Raw genomic sequence first — 18,470 nt, 5'->3', positions numbered from 1 at the left:
TGGCTGTAGACAATTGTCCTGGGCAATTGGGGGTCAAAGGGGTTGGGTACCAGATGGTAATTGTACCCTAGTGCTCTAGCACGGCTGATTGTAACCCCTGGGGAAAGATGACGGGTCACGCAACGCACAGGAGGCCCAAAAAAGGGAGATGACGTGCACGCAACCCCTCCTAGACCACGTGTGCAGAAAGAAAAACCTGCACTACGCTGTGGCACCCAGTAACACAAGAATGAACGTATGCGTGTCACACGCAGCCTAGAATGACCTCTGAAGGGGTAGGCAACACACGGGGCAAGCACAGAAGTTGGATACGTGCGTGACTCACCGTCTGCCAGGTAAAAGAGCGTGAAGAATGAGCGCGTTTGGCTGGCTAAACCCCCGCCAAAAGAAGATGTGTACGCTGTCTGAGAAGACAGGACAACAGTAGAAGGGGACACTGTTTGAGGGAACAGGCCCAGGTAAACCAGTAAAAAAGAAAAAAGAGAAAAAGCTGTCAGAGGTAACAGGGAATACGAACTGGAAACGCCGTGAAGTAAATCGCGTGTGAAACGACAAGAAGTACAGATTTCACCCACTCGCTCTCCACGAAAAGCACGTACAAGGAAATGGTGTTCTACATGTACCTTATATACAGGCCCACACGTACAGCGTCACTTACGCGGCGTGTACGTTCACCAATCACACGCTTTGTCACTCCTGCGTGTAGATCCATTTTCACCAATCACACGCTTTGTCACTTCTACGTGTACATCCATTTTCACCAATCACACGCTTTGACACTGGGACGTGTCACGCAACAATTTCCTGCACGTGCAGGTGACTATAGGCGCGCATATGCTGTTGACGGGTTTACGCGCTAAGGGCCTTTGCTGACGTGTGGGATTTCACTACCTATCAGGCTGTCCACGCGTTCACACACGAGAGACCACGCTCCTGGCCAGGAGGCGAAATTACTGCCCCCCAGAGCCCTGAGCACGCTCCCACCTGCCATCTGCTGCTGCCTGACTGCCTGCTGGCCACGTGCACCACAGTGCTGGTGGGTGGGGGTGTTGGGAGACATGGGTGGGGGCCTGGTGGAGGGTGCCCCTGCACTGGTGGGGGTGGTGGGAGACATGGGTGGGGGCTTGGTGGAGAGTGCCCCTGGTGGCGGGGGGTGGTGGGAGACATGGGTGGGGGCCTGGTGGAGGCTGCCCCTGGTGGCGGGAGGGTGGGGTTGGTGGGAGACATGAGTGGGGGCCTGGTGGAGGCTGCCCCTGCACTGCTGGGGGGGTGGGGGTGCAGGGGGACATGAGCAGGTGTGCAGGGTAGTCCCCTGTTTTGTAGGCTGCCTGCAGGGGCCGTGGAGGGTGTACAGGGAACACCTGTGAGGACCCACCCAGCCTAATCGCGTGTTGAACTTCCCGCGTACCCCTGTAATACACGTACCCTGGCTAATCGCGTGTATAACTTCCCGCGTACCCCTGTAATACACGTACCCTGGCCAATCGCGTGTTAAACTTCCCGCGTACCCCTGTAATACACGTACCCTGGCTAATCGCGTGTATAACTTCCCGCGTACCCCTGTAATACACGTACCCTGGCCAATCGCGTGTTAAACTTCCCGCGTACCCCTGTAATACACGTACCCTGGCCAATCGCGTGTTAAACTTCCCGCGTACCCCTGTAATACACGTACCCTGGCTAATCGCGTGTATAACTTCCCGCGTACCCCTGTAATACACGTACCCTGGCCAATCGCGTGTTAAACTTCCCGCGTACCCCTGTAATACACGTACCCTGGCCAATCGCGTGTTAAACTTCCCACGTACCCCTGTAATACACGTACCCTGGCTAATCGCGTGTTGAACTTCCCGCGTACCCCTGTAATACACTTACCCTGGCTAATCGCGTGTTAAACTTCCCGCGTACCCCTGTAATACACGTACCCTGGCCAATCGCGTGTTAAACTTCCCGCGTACCCATGTAATACACGTACCCTGGCTAATCGCGTGTATGACTTCACGTGTACCCCTGTAATACACTTACCCTGGCTAATCGCGTGTTAAACTTCCCGCGTACCCCTGTAATACTCGTACCCTGGCCAATCGCGTGTTAAACTTCCCGCGTACCCCTGTAATACACGTACCCTGGCTAATCGCGTTTATGACTTCACGTGTACCCCTGATATGCACGTTACCCGCTTTGCGTTCCTTGTTTGGCTGCCCTGTAAACTGGTCCAGAGTTAGCGCAGCCCTTTGCGATGATTTAGCGATTTTGCTGGCTTTTCCTTGCGCGAGGGCGTTCTTGGGGGCGTTACTGGCGCTGCTGCAGGGTCGCTGCGATACTCTGCGCCACGGCTGGTTTGGGAGCATGAAATCCATGAATACGCTGTGCGCGGAAATCGGTTTTATCGCACGTGCCTGGCGCAGTCAATCGCACGCGGACACTCTGCGCCAGCCGCTTGCGACACTTTTCTGCGTAATTCTATGAATTAATCTCTTAATGTTTCTGAAGAAATTGGAAACATTTCTTGTGTTTCTGTTGTTCGGCGCAGGCATGTTTTTTTGTTTTCTTTTTACATTTTCCATGTTTCGAGTCTGCTCCATTCTCCTTGTTTTTTTAACATTTTGCTTACATTATCAGTAAATATGTCCAACAAATAACAAACAATAACCTTTCTGCAGCTATAACTGCCCCTACAGGTTTGGCTGTGTACAAAAAAGGTGGACTCACTCTACACCGATTGCTACTCCTTCCAGTGGAACACCAAAACAAATTAGAGTACTATAAACTTTCAAGCTGCTATGGAGCTTTGCAGAGTTTTGAAACAAATGAAAATACTCCTAATAGATGAGATCAGCATGGCCTCCAACCTAATGTTGGCTTTGATTTACCTCAGATTGCAAGAGGTACTCAAAACAGACTACGGAGAACTCTTTGCAGGAAAACATGTAATTGTTTTCGGAGATCTCCTTCAATTGACACCAGTCAAAGGTGAACCTATCTTCAAAACCTTAGGACGCAAACAGTGTCGTAAAAGTCTTGGAAGCATTGGCAATATACATCTTTTCCAACATTTCCAATGCCGAGAACTAACTCAAAACATGTTTCAGTCCGCAGACCTCACATATGCTAACATTTTAAAAAACATACGGGTTGGTGTACTATCAAAAGAGGCACAGTCTACCATTAATAGTAGACACATCCATGAGCGATACGGGTGTAACACATGTGCTAATCATGTCATGGAACAATTAGCTCACAAAAATGTCAGCTGTATGGCCTTAATGCAACTCTAGCAAGCAGCGCACAATTTAATGCAACAATGCTGCAGAAAGAGAAACAGCCACTAGTAGAAATTCATAGCACAGAAAAACTGGACTTAAACGGTATGACAATACCTATGTGTCAGCAAGGCATAGCACAACTACAAGCCTTCGATAACTCCATCTCCAACACAGCTGGTTTGGAGAAAATTCTAACAGTATGTGTCAACTGTAGAGTTATGCTAAGCATAACATTGACGTAGAGCAAGGTTTAGTTAATGGAGCACTTGGTACAGTTGTTGCCTTCCACACATACCCACAGGACAGCAGAGTTCAGTGTATAAACATCAAGTCTGACAAACTTTCAGAAGTCAAAAAATAGAATGCACAACAGCACAATTCCTTCTTTTTAAAGACATGTATGTATGCAGAGAACAGTTTTCTCTGTCGCTAGCTTATGCAGTAATTATTCATAAATCGCAAGGTCTCACTTTAGATCAAGCATTGATTGATATTGGCAACACAGTCTTCAAAGAAGGCATGAATTACGTAGCACTGTCACGACTACGTACACTGGAAGGACTGTATCTAGTTAGTTTTGATGCAACTTAAGTCAGTGCAGATATTCCTTGCATCAAAGAGTACAACAGACTACGTGCACTGTGCACACCTCATCTAAAAATGTACCCTATTTCTCAAAAAACAAAATCTTTGAAAGGAAGGCTCATTCCATCAGAAGTACTAAATGATTGGGCCACAGTACTGTCAAAGAAATTCAAAGAACACCATACTACAGCAACTACAAAAGGAGTAAAATAGGCAAAGCAAACCCAACACTACCCACAAAAAAGCCTCTGCTAAGAAACCACATACCCTTCCATCAAAGGGCTCAGACACAGAAGGACCTGTCCCATTCACATTTTTCAAAACAACAGGTGTTGATTGCTATGCAAATGTACCAATAAATGTTCTATTCCAAATACCAGCAGTTATTTGAACACATTGGCCCTCCTTACAAGGTGGGCGCGAAGGGATACCGGGCACTGGTAATGACACAGGTGCCGGTAATCCCTTTGTGCCCTATTCTGAGGTCCCTTTGCCGGTCTTTTCTTTAACGCAGGTCTTACCAGGTGTTAAGGACGGGACCCCCAAACGGATACTAGGGTCAATAACGGTACCGCAATTTGCGGTACCGTTATTGACGCCTTCCCCCTTCCCATTGACCCCTATGGGGGCTCAAATGGGAATGGGGAATGGCTTTACAAATGGGGACTTACCGGTCCCACCAAGGTCGGACTGGACCGGTAAGTCCCCATACCACCAAGTCGTTGGCGGTACCGGTATTGGTGCCAGTCACCAACCTCGGAATGAGGGCCATTTATTCAAATGGCGCAGACCAGTTGTGTTTGTACATGTTCATCCTTCACAGAAATGCAGTAAGCAATCCTGACGCCATTTACAGTGTCTCCGGAATAAGGCAAAAATTGGACTACAGGTCTGGAATGGTGAAATTCACTTTAATCCTACAAGAAGATCCATGTGAATTTGTAATGTACTTACTACACATACTGGAAAGAAAAAAACATACTTATAATATAAATCTTTCCCATTTCCCTAATGTGGAGACATACATGCACTCTTTGAAACCATGTCATTGAGTAGCAAGCCTTTGTGTATATACCAATACCCAACTGTGACTCCATTCAATTTCAGAAACTGGTGCAAAATGCAAACCATAGCAGGTTCTGTACGTCGTACAATTCTGATAATCGTTCAACGCTACATATACACTCACATAGTCAATATGTGATATTAATGCTCTTAAGGTACAATGCCAACGATACCAAAGACAACTGCAAATTTACTGCCTTCACACACAGACAGATATCGCTTGGCAGGAAAACCTTCACAACTGTAGCCATAATCTACCACACAGGGGACTCCACCAATGCAGGCCATTGTACTGCATACATTAGAAAGCAATTTTCATGGTGGGAATGCAATGATGTTTCCATCAGTCCAAAGCACAGACTACCTGCAAATCTTGCAAATTCTTAATTAATATTCTTGAGGCCAAAATGTACTCATTAATGTACAAACCTAGTATACCTTACTCCCCAGCACCAACCAGAACCTTTGTAAGTGGACAAACAAATGTTTTTTCTTCCACACTATTGACCTAAAGCAATGCACCATACATGAAGCATTGCGAAATGCAAGACAGTGTATATTTGCCAATTTCATCCCCAAAGATTCCAAGGAGTACAGTCACACAAACAGTACGTGTCCACAAAACCGAGTACCAGTATTTTCCACTGTATATGTGGAAGCGAATTTGCTAAGCGTGAGGGTTCAAAACTATCCTCTGTAACCTCTAAAATCACCACTAATGCAAATCAGTCACCAGCTCTAAAAGAATAGTCCTACAACTACCAACACATATTTACGTATCACCACGTAAATCTGCAAATGGACAGTGAAACTTCAAAATGTACACAGATGTCCAAATAACCACATGAATGCACACACTTCTCTATGTACCCTTTACCAACGGGACACTGCAAACAGTAAGAATACGCCACCTGGTATCTAACTGCAACCTGAATACAACAATGTTATTTGCAGCATCACAACTACCCAAGTCAGCCTTCAACAACTACTCTGCTACAAACATAGCATGAAACACTTCCAAAGAATCAGCAGTTACAGTACGCCAACAGGTACGTAATTACTGTGCAAATTCTGCACTAGCAGGAACTCCACCAATGGATTCCACTTTACTGCATAGATTAGAAAATAGTGGTCATGGTAGGAATGCAATGAAACTTCCATCAGTCCAAAGCACATACTGCCGACACATCTTGAAAATGCCTACTTAATAAACTGGAAGCCAAACTTTACTCAGTAGTGCATAAACTTACTATACCTTACTCCCCAGCACTAAGCAATTCCTTAATAAGTGGCTAAAAAATGTTTTTCTTTCCAGTCTATCTACCTAAAGCAATGTACCATACTGGAAACATTGACGCTACACTGATTGTTGGACAATGTTATCCCCAATAAACCTAAGTAGTACAGTCACGTAAACAGTACGTCTGCACAAAGCACAGTACCATTATTTTCCACTGCATACGTGGAAGGAAAAGTGCTAAGTATGATGGTTCAAAACTATCCTCAGTAACCTCTGAAATCACGACTTATTCAAATAAGTCACCAGCTCTCCAACAATACTCCTACAACTCCAACACATATGGACGTGGCACCACGTGCATACATAATTTGGCATTACCAGTTCCAAATGTAGACACATGTCCAAATAACAACAAGAATGCACAAGCTTATCTATGTACACTTCATAAAAAGTACACACTAAACAGTTAGAATATGCCACCCGGTATCTAACTGCAACCTGAATATGACAATGTTATTTTCAGCATCACAACTACCCAAATCAACCTTCTACAACTACTGTGCTACAAACATAGAATCAAACATGTCCAAAATATAAGCAGTTACAATACAGCTGCGTAAGTACAGTCATAATACTGCATAACCACTGAACAATATCATAATACTTGCAAACCACCAGCAGAAAACAAACGCATAAAGAAACAGTGGTACAAAAAGGAAGCAGTGAAACATTTACAAATCAGCACCTACTATAGAAAGCCACCCATCCTACCAACATGTATTGTGCACATATCGTACACCATTACATTTCCTCCTACTTCAAGAGTACACCTTAAAAAGTGCTGTAACCACTTCAAATGTCACTATCACTCATTGTGCACTATATTAGCAACTACATTTGAATGTTTTTTTTTTTAATCCAGCATGAATTCCCCCCCCAGGCCCAATGATTATGCAAAGAACCACATGAACTGCGCTGATTGTACAGTACAGTGGTTCAAAGCATAGTACTTATGAAGTGTTAGTTATGAGAGTTCACAAAATAAAGAAATGAATGCTATGTAGTGTACTTCAAAGTAACAAAATACCTGTGCTAACATATTGTGTTCTCTTTTCCCACAGATAATACAGCAACCAGTACAACAACATTTTACACTCTGTACCCAAAACACAGTGCAGGGCTTCCTCAATGCAAACAGTAAGTCTTCAACGATTGTTATTACACTTCTGTACAATATCCACAGTGCAATAAGTGCACTTATGTCTGCTATACACATGCCAATAGCACCACTGACAATGCACACCTATGTTACACTATGCAGCTTGTGGCCATGCCCTACACACTTCACTACACCCTCCACATTGTAGGGCCTCCAGCTATGCACTGAACATTATACACCTCGCCCACTATTGCTGCTGCACTGCAGAACTACACACACAAACATTTATGCCCGTTTGACTAACCCCACACATAACACAGCCACCACCCCCTTAGCCACTGCACTTTACATTGCCTACTACTTCTTCCACAGAATACATAACCTGATTCCTGCGTACACTGGGCACCTAACCCTATCATAAGTGCACACACTGAATTAACAACACTACAGTAACCTACACTACAATCTGCACAATTAAAACAATACCACTTCATGCATGCATCCATACATCTTACGTAACTCTCCTAACTTCTCCAACATTTGCCTCCTTGCTTTACACTGCCACCATGTACACCTTCGGGTCACTTTCATTGCTATGTACACCATTTCCAAAAAACATAGCAGACCCATATTTCAGTAAAGTGCATACACCATAGCTCCCCAGCCACATTGCAACCACTACCGTACCTCTTTACTTTTTCATCTTCTGTTACCCTTTTTTCTTCTGTAAAGAAAACATCATTTACAGGCCATAACCACCTTACAATGTTAAACAAACGTTCACACTAACTTTCCTAAACAGTAGCCCCAACAAAAGTCATGCAGTACAACACCAAACTGCGTATTATGGACCACCCACCCATGTGTTCTCAAACAGCAAACACAGTATCACATTACCCACCATCACCTTGTAACACAGTGCACAGCTAACTTTTCCTTACACACTGTAAAAACACATTTTATGTATTTTGCCATCTGTGCATTCATGAGACCATTTGTACAGCACCATCATATCTACGTTGCACTACCTTCACCGTAATGACACTACCAACATTCGCATTCGTAATTAGATGCTACACTTGAAACACGTTCTCGGCTAATTCCTTCCTTTTTTTCCTGCCTCATCTCCGGAAATTGAAACCTAACATACCTCTCATTAAACAGAACACACGCTCATTGTAAAACAGCCTTGAGGGGCAAGCATGTTTATCTTAAGATCATATATTGTGTAGAAGTCTAGCAAAAAGATACATAACTTGCACTGCAGTTCCTCTCTGTCCATGTGCCCCAAAGGTACTCTGCAACCATCTCATACGCTGTACACTGCCATTTCACGGCCTCCCAATAGAAGGATGGAATTTGCCAAAATTGTTTAAGTACACCTTTACATCACATGTGTATTATGATTAACAGTTATTTACGTGCTCCTCAGTTTGCATATTTACAGACTTGCTCTACTGCTCACTTTCTCTCCATACATTACACTGACCTTTGTGACGGCAGTAAAAAACACTGTCACACTGCCATGTCTCCACCATTCCCAGAAACTTGCAATTGTCATTGAACATTCTTTTGCTTTTCATAAACTAACGCACCTCACCTTCCACGCACTTGTACACTGCTACATCCCCTGTTCTGCCCTTTGTATGCCCTTTCACACAATGACAATGTCTATGCACCCTCAGTGTAGTATACATTATAACTGACCAGGCGTGCAGAGCGCCACCCGCCAGCAGAACTCGTAATGTGGCGATAGAGTGATAACCACGCTGGCAGCACTACCGGCACCATTATCACTCTACCGCCAATGACGTAATGAGGCCCTATGTCTTCTTCCGGAAGGACCACCAACCATCAATTCGTACTCCTTTTCCCACTGTGCTACATGAGAACAGAAGAGCATAATTGCACAGACGGCAATGGTCACTGTATTTTGTTTGCGAAATAAAAGAGCACTGAATCCACCAACTGCATTTACATTCTGTGGCAAAATAAAGCACTTCCAACCACTCACTGTATTATTAGTAAAGTATGGAATGATCTGGAACCGTAAAGTCTGTCTGTGCAAGTCCGCTTTTTCTTTTGTTTATGTTGTTCCTTTACAGAGCTAGGTTCTCACATGACAGAGTGCGCTACGCTTGGCACACACATAAAATAAATACCTGGAGTGCACACCGTGAGGAATGACTGTCCACAAGTAAAGTCACTGTTGCCAGTGACTGCTGAAATGGTCTATCTGGCACACAGGCATAGCTAACGGAAGCGATGCACACATTACAATTGCACACACTTCAAGCTCCACTGGCTTCCTTTCGCCATCTGAACAAGTACGCCAAACAAAGGTAACAGTCAGATGGCCTGCCGTCCTGTATATTGCTCCACTTAACGGTACTCATCATGTTGCCGGCTGCAAATCTATGTGTGTTCCAATTTACATTCTCCATAGTGTTCATATGTAATGCTTATTAACTCGTGTCATGTCTCACTGCCTTCCTTCTCTCTCAATGTACTAGGTATTATGAGAGGTGTCCCATACTTTATATTAATTGTGTCATCTCTGTATGTGAATGTCAACAAGGCCAATAAGGGTCACCATATTCACATGCTGTCACTTCACACCACATCTACTGGTATGGCACCTGCAAAATGTCCTCCACAACCATGCTGTGACAGTGAGCACCCACAGTAGACATACATATTTCCAGCCCTGCACGCTGGACTTGGATATCAGTGTAAGAACTACCCCAAAGAAGGGAACTTTCAGTGTAAGAACTACCCCAAAGAAGGGAACATTCATTAAACCTACTTCCGAACAATGTCCACATTGTTACGTCAAACGCACGTAGCCATCCATACACAGCAGTACGTGCTTGCCACTCCCAACACAGCATGGTACACCAATTAGAGCAATCCCTATACCATCTGCAATACACTCCGCAACCCCAATAGTCTCTCAAGGTTGTCACCTGTGCACCTACCCCACAACTGTTTACGTGTTAGTATCTCTGTACATGTGCCATGTCACAAACGTTACGTACTAACACAAGCCTTGCATTTCCCACTTTTTTACTGCACTCCCTGAACCGAACCTCTGTTCATGTCCACACCCGTCCGAACAAACACAAATGATGTCTTATCTCTGCAATTCCCCTTTACGACCTGCACCATGTCCCCCACATTAATTCTGCAAAGGGGCAGATCTTACGGCACTTACATATTTACAAGTGTATTGTATAGCACAAGGTAAGCTTATAATTTACTGCCTACAAGTAGGTATAGATACAACAACATACACAAACAAGGCAACATTCTCACACCTACTTCAATCCAGTGTCCACACTGTTACAGCCAAGGGCCGTACCCATGCACACAAGCTAATATGGGTTTCATAGGCACAAGACAACATGGAAGTCCAACTGCAAATATCCTCATATTGTCTCCAATGCACTCCCCATCCCCAATAGAGTCTGCCTGCACTCACCACAAAATAATAGTCACCTCCACAACTGCCAACCAATTAACTATCTGTGAGTACCTGCATACAAATACCTTCCATCTGCCAATGTCTACCGGCCCTCCCTAAAGCAAGGCTGTGCCCAACCCTTAGACTCTTGGCTACATAGGCGAAAACCCCCATGCATGGAAACATGTCAGAACTTACCCTTTCTGTCCACAGGTACTTATCTGTTCAGTTATACACACAAAAGCATGCTTTCTGGCCCTAGCCACTGCTCCTGGCACAAATTTGGTGAAATCGGTCCAGAAGTTCGACCTGTAGCCGTGCGCAAAGTTTTTCCCCATTCAGTCTATGGAAAACAAACATGTTGGGACCGCCCTATAACTTCCCCCCCCTGCACGAAACCTCGCCCAACTTGGCAAAGAAAATTCAGAGCCACCCATATACCTTTTCTGCAAAGTTTGGTGAAGATTTGTCCAGGGGGAGCGGAGGAAGTGCTCTTCCTATGAGATGAGTTTAGCATCTTAACCATAACTACACACGCCCGCTACCGTGGGCTGTGTAATTAGTTATTAAATTTGGTGCAAATTCAGTCAAATAGAATATTATCCTGAAATGAAATAATTTGAACATGTGTTCACTGCAATAATGTGTGGATTTCCATCTGGTGCATGTGCTGGCTGCATTTTCCAAGTATGATATTTGTATTTCTACATACATCCACTACCCCTACATATGCCTGAAACCCTGTACCTCAGAGCCCCCAGTATTCTTACATGCCCTATGACACCTTACTCTCTCAACTGACCTGGACTATGGTCCCTGAGGGTGTTTAACCTTCAAGTGCTTTGAGGTCATACCATTAATATATAGAGTGCTATATAAATGCCAAATAACATAAGATAACATAACATAATTCCTCCCTTGCTTCCTGCCTTCCCAGACACACTGGTGTCTGGCGGGCTTCAGGGTTGAAGCCTGCCAAAGGCAAAACACACAATGGACTTAAACCTGATCTAAAAAACAGAGTAAGAGCCCAGAAGGACTTAACAAACAAGAAATACTAAAAAGTATACAGGAGCCATGTTGGTAAAACTGCCATCCATGAGTGCTGCACTGCAGCTGAGAAATCAGCCTTCAGATACAGTGCACACAACTTAGTAAAAAGAAACCAATGCCACCACCAATTCAAGTTAGTTAAGGTAACAAAAAGATACATGAGAAGTGGGATAAGAAGTTACTATGTAAGCCCCCCTCCCAGCACTCCGCATAAGGTGGTGTGTTCTGGACCCATAAAGGAAAAAGGTAAGACAAAGGTTATCTCACTATTCTTGGGAAATGTAGTTCACTCAGGAAAATCTATTTAAACATTTAGAGGACTCCAAGGGCCTAATCAGTGGCACCGAGCAAAGGGTGCTGCGTGCCACTACAAAAAAAGCAGATGCTTATGGAGTTTACCAGACTCTGGGCCTCATCACGAGTTGGGCAGTAACGCTGGTGCTATTAGCGCCAGCGTTAATAGCCCTACCGCCAAACCCCCCGGGGCTAATAGCACCGGATCACGGGTTTGGCGGAACGGGTATTGTCCATTCCCCACTGAGCCCATTCAGGAATTCCCCATTCCCCATTGGGCTCAAGGGGGAATTTTCGCGCTCTTACCACCGGCTCAGAGCTGGGGGGAGATCTGCCAAACCCATGATTTGGCGGACCCTTAAATGTGGCGGTAATAGCGCTACTGCCGCATTTAAGTGTTACCGCCAAACTCGTGATGAGGCCCTCTATTAAAACATTAGGAACACAAAATCCTAGTCAGAGGGAAAAGCCATGAGTGGGTGGCAAAAGGGCGCACTCACTAAGGAGGTAACACTCAAAAAGGTCCCAGATTCCAGCAAAGTGCTGGGGGTGTCTAAGGTTAAAAGGAATCAGCACAGACATTGAAAATCCTCCCTAACACTGTTAAACTCATGGTAGGAATAGCAAGGGGATGACGTCTATCTGTGGCCTCGCTTAGCAAGTATATACGGCAGGAAATCAAAGGGAGCTGTATAATAGAAGCCAGGTCCACTGGGCGTATGAGAGCAAGGATGGTGGAGGCCGTTGATTCCTCCTATTTAATGCCTGTAGGTTTGATAAATGTCCAGGTCCAAAAGCTTTTTACAGGGCAGTGGACAATATGGTTATTCAAACTGCTTCTTTTGAATAAAGTAATGCAATGCTGATAATACACAGCACAATGTTTTTCAGTAATTATTCAGGTGTGTGGTCTTCCATTGAGACTGTCAAAACAACATTGGTAAGTGGGCATATCCTCAATCAGTTAGGATTTGGATGAGGGAGGACTCCATGTGGTACTGCCTAGATAACATATGGTAGTATCCATAACACAGAGTCTCCTCCCTTTTCCTGATATTCAAACCCTACCCTTATGGTTGTTGTGCAACCTGAATTCGGATATTTCAGGATGTGACTTGTTCCTGGACCACCCTTTGAGCTCACTTGGTATTTGGGGGTTATGGGAAACAGTAAAAATAATTAAAGCAAAGACGTTAAGGTCAGAGGTGTGATGATATCAATTACTGACAATGGAAAACAGATTGTCACCTGCAATTCCCACGAAGAACATATTGAAAAATCTTGTTAATTACATACGAAAAAAGTGTTGCACTGTGATCTGGACTTGTAATGCCTCCTAAGTAGATCTGCAATGTAAACATGTTTTACATTGTTTTTCGCATGTGACTCAAATCATTATTGTGGGGGGATCTCTACAATGGCTGAAGATGTTTAAATGGCTTATAGCTACTGATATGCCCTATAATAGTTTATCACTGGCAGAAATCATGGAAATATGGATAATGTATGAAACAAGTTTTTTATGAGTGATGTTTTTTTCCTCCGGTGGTATTTACCACTGGAATTATTAATATTCCACAGCAATAACACAGAATACAAATACCATCACCATTATCAAAAAACGGAGCACAAATGTGCTTGATTGTGTTTGTGAATTATTGATATTGGACGATTTCATAAAATATACAGAAGGGGACGAGAATTAAGAGTTGGCTTTTAAATTTCCAAACGCATAATATTGCAAGAAGTAGGCTTTTGGTTTATGGTGCACATTAAGTTACTAATGACACAACTGTATGCAGGCTCCTAGATCATCCTAAAAGGGTGTATATGGCAAAAAGTGCTAACCTACAACTGTACACTGCAAATGTGCCTTTTGATAAGTTAGGAGGGGGTGGCGAATTTTGTGCTCCGTGACGATTTATTCTCAATGACATTTATATGTGTGCACCAGCGGCGTTTAGAAAACAATTAGCTTGCTAACGTATTTGTGAATTCTTTTGGTTGCCCCTTATTTTAGCAAAGATAGTTGGAGGAAATGTTGGGAAGGATAACAATATCCTGTATCAGAATAACATAACAGATATTTCAGTAAACATTTTTTGCGGTGCACTGGTTTTTCAAAGACCACACATTGGTTCATGTAGGGTTTCATTATCAGCTGTGCTAATACGGCCAGACCGTATTAACGTTACAACATTCAGTAATGGTAAGGCACAGCATTACCTAGGTTGATAGTTTCTCACCATTTTGGAATCTCGTTGGGCTCCATTGTGGAGAGGTGGAATACTCAACTTTATGTAACAATTCTGAGGAAGGGCCTCATCACGAGTCTGGCGGTAACCCTTAAATGCAGTGGTAGCGCTATTACCGCTGCATTTAAGGGTCCGCCAGATCATGGCTTTGGCAGATTTCCCGCAGCTCTGAACTGGGGGGAAATCCGCAGCAAAATTGCCGATTTTCGGCGCGATTACCGCCAGCAGGAAATCAGCCGGTGGTAGTAGCGCAAATTTTCCCCATTTGGCCCAATGGGGAATGAGGAATTCCTGAATGGGCCCAATGGGGAATGGGCAATAACTCTTCCGCCAAACCCGTGATCCGGAGCTAACAGCGCCGGGGGGTTTGGTGGTAGGGCTATTAGTGCCGGCGCTAATAGCGCCGGCGTTACCGCCCAACTCGTGATGAGGCCCTAAGTCTTTTAGACATATTTTTCACATATGGATCCTGAAACCCATAATGGTATTGTGTGGACAATTCAGAATGCTGTATGGTACATTGAAATATGCAACTTACAATGAGTTTCTTACTTTTAATTTTCAATTCCACAGCACACAGTGCTGTTTGAGTGTAGCAATAGTTTCAAGCATTTACTTCAACATTCAGAATGCCATCCAAAAATGGAGATGATGCTTTCCCAATATGATAGTTAAAATAATACTGATGCCCTCATTTCACATTTATTTAAATCAATTCCTTGAATGTGCTAGTGTTCTCTAAAATAAACGCGTTTAAGGAGTTCTCCATGCTGCCATACTGGGTTAATTATAATCACACTGTGCATGCAGACACATTTCAAAAACTCATAGTGGGTCTTGGAGGAACTGCTCTTTAAGAATCTGGTTGAATTTATTGGGTACCGCAACATCCTTGGAGCTAGAGAAAGAGTACCCAGAGAGGAAAGGTTGTTTGGCTGTGTAAAGGCCCTCATATTGAAACACGACAGTATTTTCTTTTTTTTAAAACTGTTTATTTGGGTTTCAACAACAAAACATCATAAACATAGGCATTCATCAAGAGAATTATGGCAATATTGGTAATAGCAGGTAGCAAGATCATAAGGGTATCTTGAGTACATTCGAGAGATAGAAAATGGGTGGCAGTTCTGGCTATGTGATATGTCCCTGGATGAGGAGAGGGAAGAAGGGGAGGGGAGGTAGTGGAGGGGGCGTGGCAGGTGGGGAAGAGAGGGTGGGAAGGGAAGATGGGGGGGATCTTTCAGCATACATCTAGTCATTTCCCCCATATCTTTTCAAATTTTTGGGGGCATCCCCTCACATTGTAGATGCGGTGTTGCATCGATGCACACCTTCTTAGTTCGTTGATCCAGCGGATTAGGGATATTGAGTCTGCCGAGCCCCAAGTTGCAGCGAGCCGCCGTTTTCCTGCTCCCTGTGCCACTGCTAGGAATTACTTTTCGTGTTTAGTGAGGTCGACTTCTCTCCAGATTCCTAGGCGTGGCATTTTGGGTTCTTTTGGAATTGGTGTTCCTAGTATGTTGGAAATCATATTGATGCATTCACCCCAGAAGGTTTGCAGCAACTCGCAGTCCCAAATCATGTGAAAAAAGGTACCCGTTTCCTGCCTTTGTCGGAGGCATGTCTCATCTCTGGTCCCTCCCCATCTGGCAAGGGCTGTGCGGGGGTAGTAGGAGCGGTGGAGTATTCTGAGTTGTGTCAGTCTGAGTTTGGCTTCAATACCTATTTCTCATGGGAACATCAACGCGTCTACCCAGTCTTTCGGTTCCAGGTCGTCCAAATCCCTTTCCCATCACTCTTTCAGCTTAGTGAGTTATTTAGTTCCAAAAGAGTTAAGGGCTTGGTGGAGCGTGGAGGTGACTTTAGAGGAAATGTGTTGCAGAAGAATGTTGGTCTCTAGGGGGGAACAGGGAGGTATGGCGGTTATGTCTGGGAACTGGGTGTGAATGGCGTGGGCCTGCTGTGCATGCCGGAACCGGTTCATCCGTGTCAGAACAAATTTGTCATGAAGAGTACTGAACTCTAGTATGCGTCCCTCTTGGATCTCGTGTGCCAGTGTGATTATCCCTCGCCTTTCCCAGTTATCGAAACAGCCCATTTTCTGTATTTCCGGGAGGTGTGTGTTGTACCATATGGGATGGGCTAGCGTTGGTTTTGTTCCCCAGCAGATATGTTTATGTGCTTCCCTCCAGGCATGGCGTATATGGAGTGTCATTCTTGGCATTTTCGAGGTTTGGTTGCTGGTGGTGTATAGGGACTGAAGGGGTGGTACAGGGTGCATGGCCTTGGTTTCAATGCAGATATGTGGTAATGTGGCTTCAGCATGTAGCCATTCATTTACCACTCCTGTCTGTGTTGCTAGATAGTACATGCGTATGCATCATAGTCCAATGCCATACAGAGCGTTGGAGTGTATTAAGTGCGATTCTGGGTTGTTTCCCTACCCAAAGCAGGGTGCGTATGTTCCTATCTATGCATGCAAAGGTTTTGTGGGGGATGGAGAGCGGAGCATTTTGTAGAATATATAGGAGTCTTGGAAGTGTCATCATTTTAAATAAAGCTGCCTTGCCCATTAGTGATAGGGGGAGCGACTGCCAGGGGTAGACATCCTTGCTAAATCTGTCTCGTACAGACTGTAGGTTGGGCTGGAGGTATCTGTATAGGGTCAGGCCAATGCGTATGCCTAGGTATGTGAATTCTCCATTGCTGAAGTGGTAAGGGCAGGCCTCGGGAATCGTGAGGTCGCCACCATGGATCGGGAAGTAGATGGTTTTTTGTTTGTTTACCTTCAGACCGGCAAAGTTTTGATAATCCTTGAGGGTGTGGGACACAATCAGACAATCAGACATGAGGTGAGAGGATTGCTAAGGTATACGAGGAGGATGTCTGCGTATAGTGAGAGGCGATCTTCCCACCTCCCTGGCCAGGTGAATTGATTGTTAGTGGCTCAATCATTAGCAAGAATAGGAGGTGGGAGAAGGGGCAGCCCTGACTAGTCCCGCGACCCAGTGGAAATAGTCTAGAGGTCTTGCCATTCACCCTTATGGTTGCCTCTGGGGATGCTTATAGGAGTCTAACCCAGAAGATGAAGTCTCGCCCAAAGTTCATCCGGGCCATGATTTCCAAAAGGGCCTCCCACCCAACTGAGTCAAATGCTTTCTCAAAATTGAATGCCAGGAGGGCCAGTGGACATGGTTTCTCTGGGGCCCTGTCGAGGGCAAGTTGGACTCTGCATAGGTTCATGCGGGTGGACTTGCTGGGCATGAACCCGCATTGATCTGGGTGGATGAGGGATTTGATCACCTTGAGTAGTCTATTAGCCAGTACCTTGGCAAGGACCTTGGCCTCTTCATTGATCAGCGAGATGGGGCGATAGGAGGCACATTCTTCTGGAGGTTTCCCGTCTTTAGGTATGACCACTATACACGCTCTTCTGAGGTCCAGGGGGAGTGCACCTTGTTCTTTACTTCGGAGAAACATGCGGTGCTTGTGTCCGGTTAGTGTGGTGCCGAGGCATTTCCAGGTCTCTACTGGGAACCCATTGGGGCCTGGGGTCTTTCCGGCTTGGAGCTGTGCGAGGGCCTCTTGCACTTCATTTTCAGTGATAGCAGCCTCAAGGAGGTCTGTTTGTTGTGTTGAAAGTCTCAGGACCGCGATCCGGTCGAGAAATTTGGAAGGAGCGGGCGTGGGGTTCCCTATTGGTGGGGAGTTTTTCATAAAAGCTGGTGAATGCCTCTGCTATGTCGGAGTCTGCAGTTAGTATTTCCCCTTCAGGTGATCAAATAGCCTGCACGTAGCCTTTTGTTTATTCCCGTCTCTCCAGCCAGGCTAGAGTTTTATTTCCTTTGTCCCCTTTCTCGTAGATTTGGCTTCGAACCAGCCGATGAGCTGTCTGTGCATTATCCTGGGCTATGTTGCTATGGACTTCTTGGGCCATTATCAGGGCCTCCTTCGTGATTTGGGTTCCTTGAGCAAGGAATTGTTCCTCATATTCATATACTCGCTTTTCGGTATCCACAATCTTTTGGGTGTGTCGTTTGCGGTGGGCTGACACTACGGATATCGCTTCTCTGTGGAGGACTGTTTTATA

The sequence above is a fragment of the Ambystoma mexicanum genome, chromosome 6q (genome assembly GCF_040938575.1).
Source record: "Ambystoma mexicanum isolate Mex_15411 chromosome 6q, UKY_AmexF1_1, whole genome shotgun sequence".
NCBI classification, from domain to species: Eukaryota; Metazoa; Chordata; class Amphibia; order Caudata; family Ambystomatidae; genus Ambystoma; species Ambystoma mexicanum.
This window is presented reverse-complemented; position numbering follows the sequence as displayed.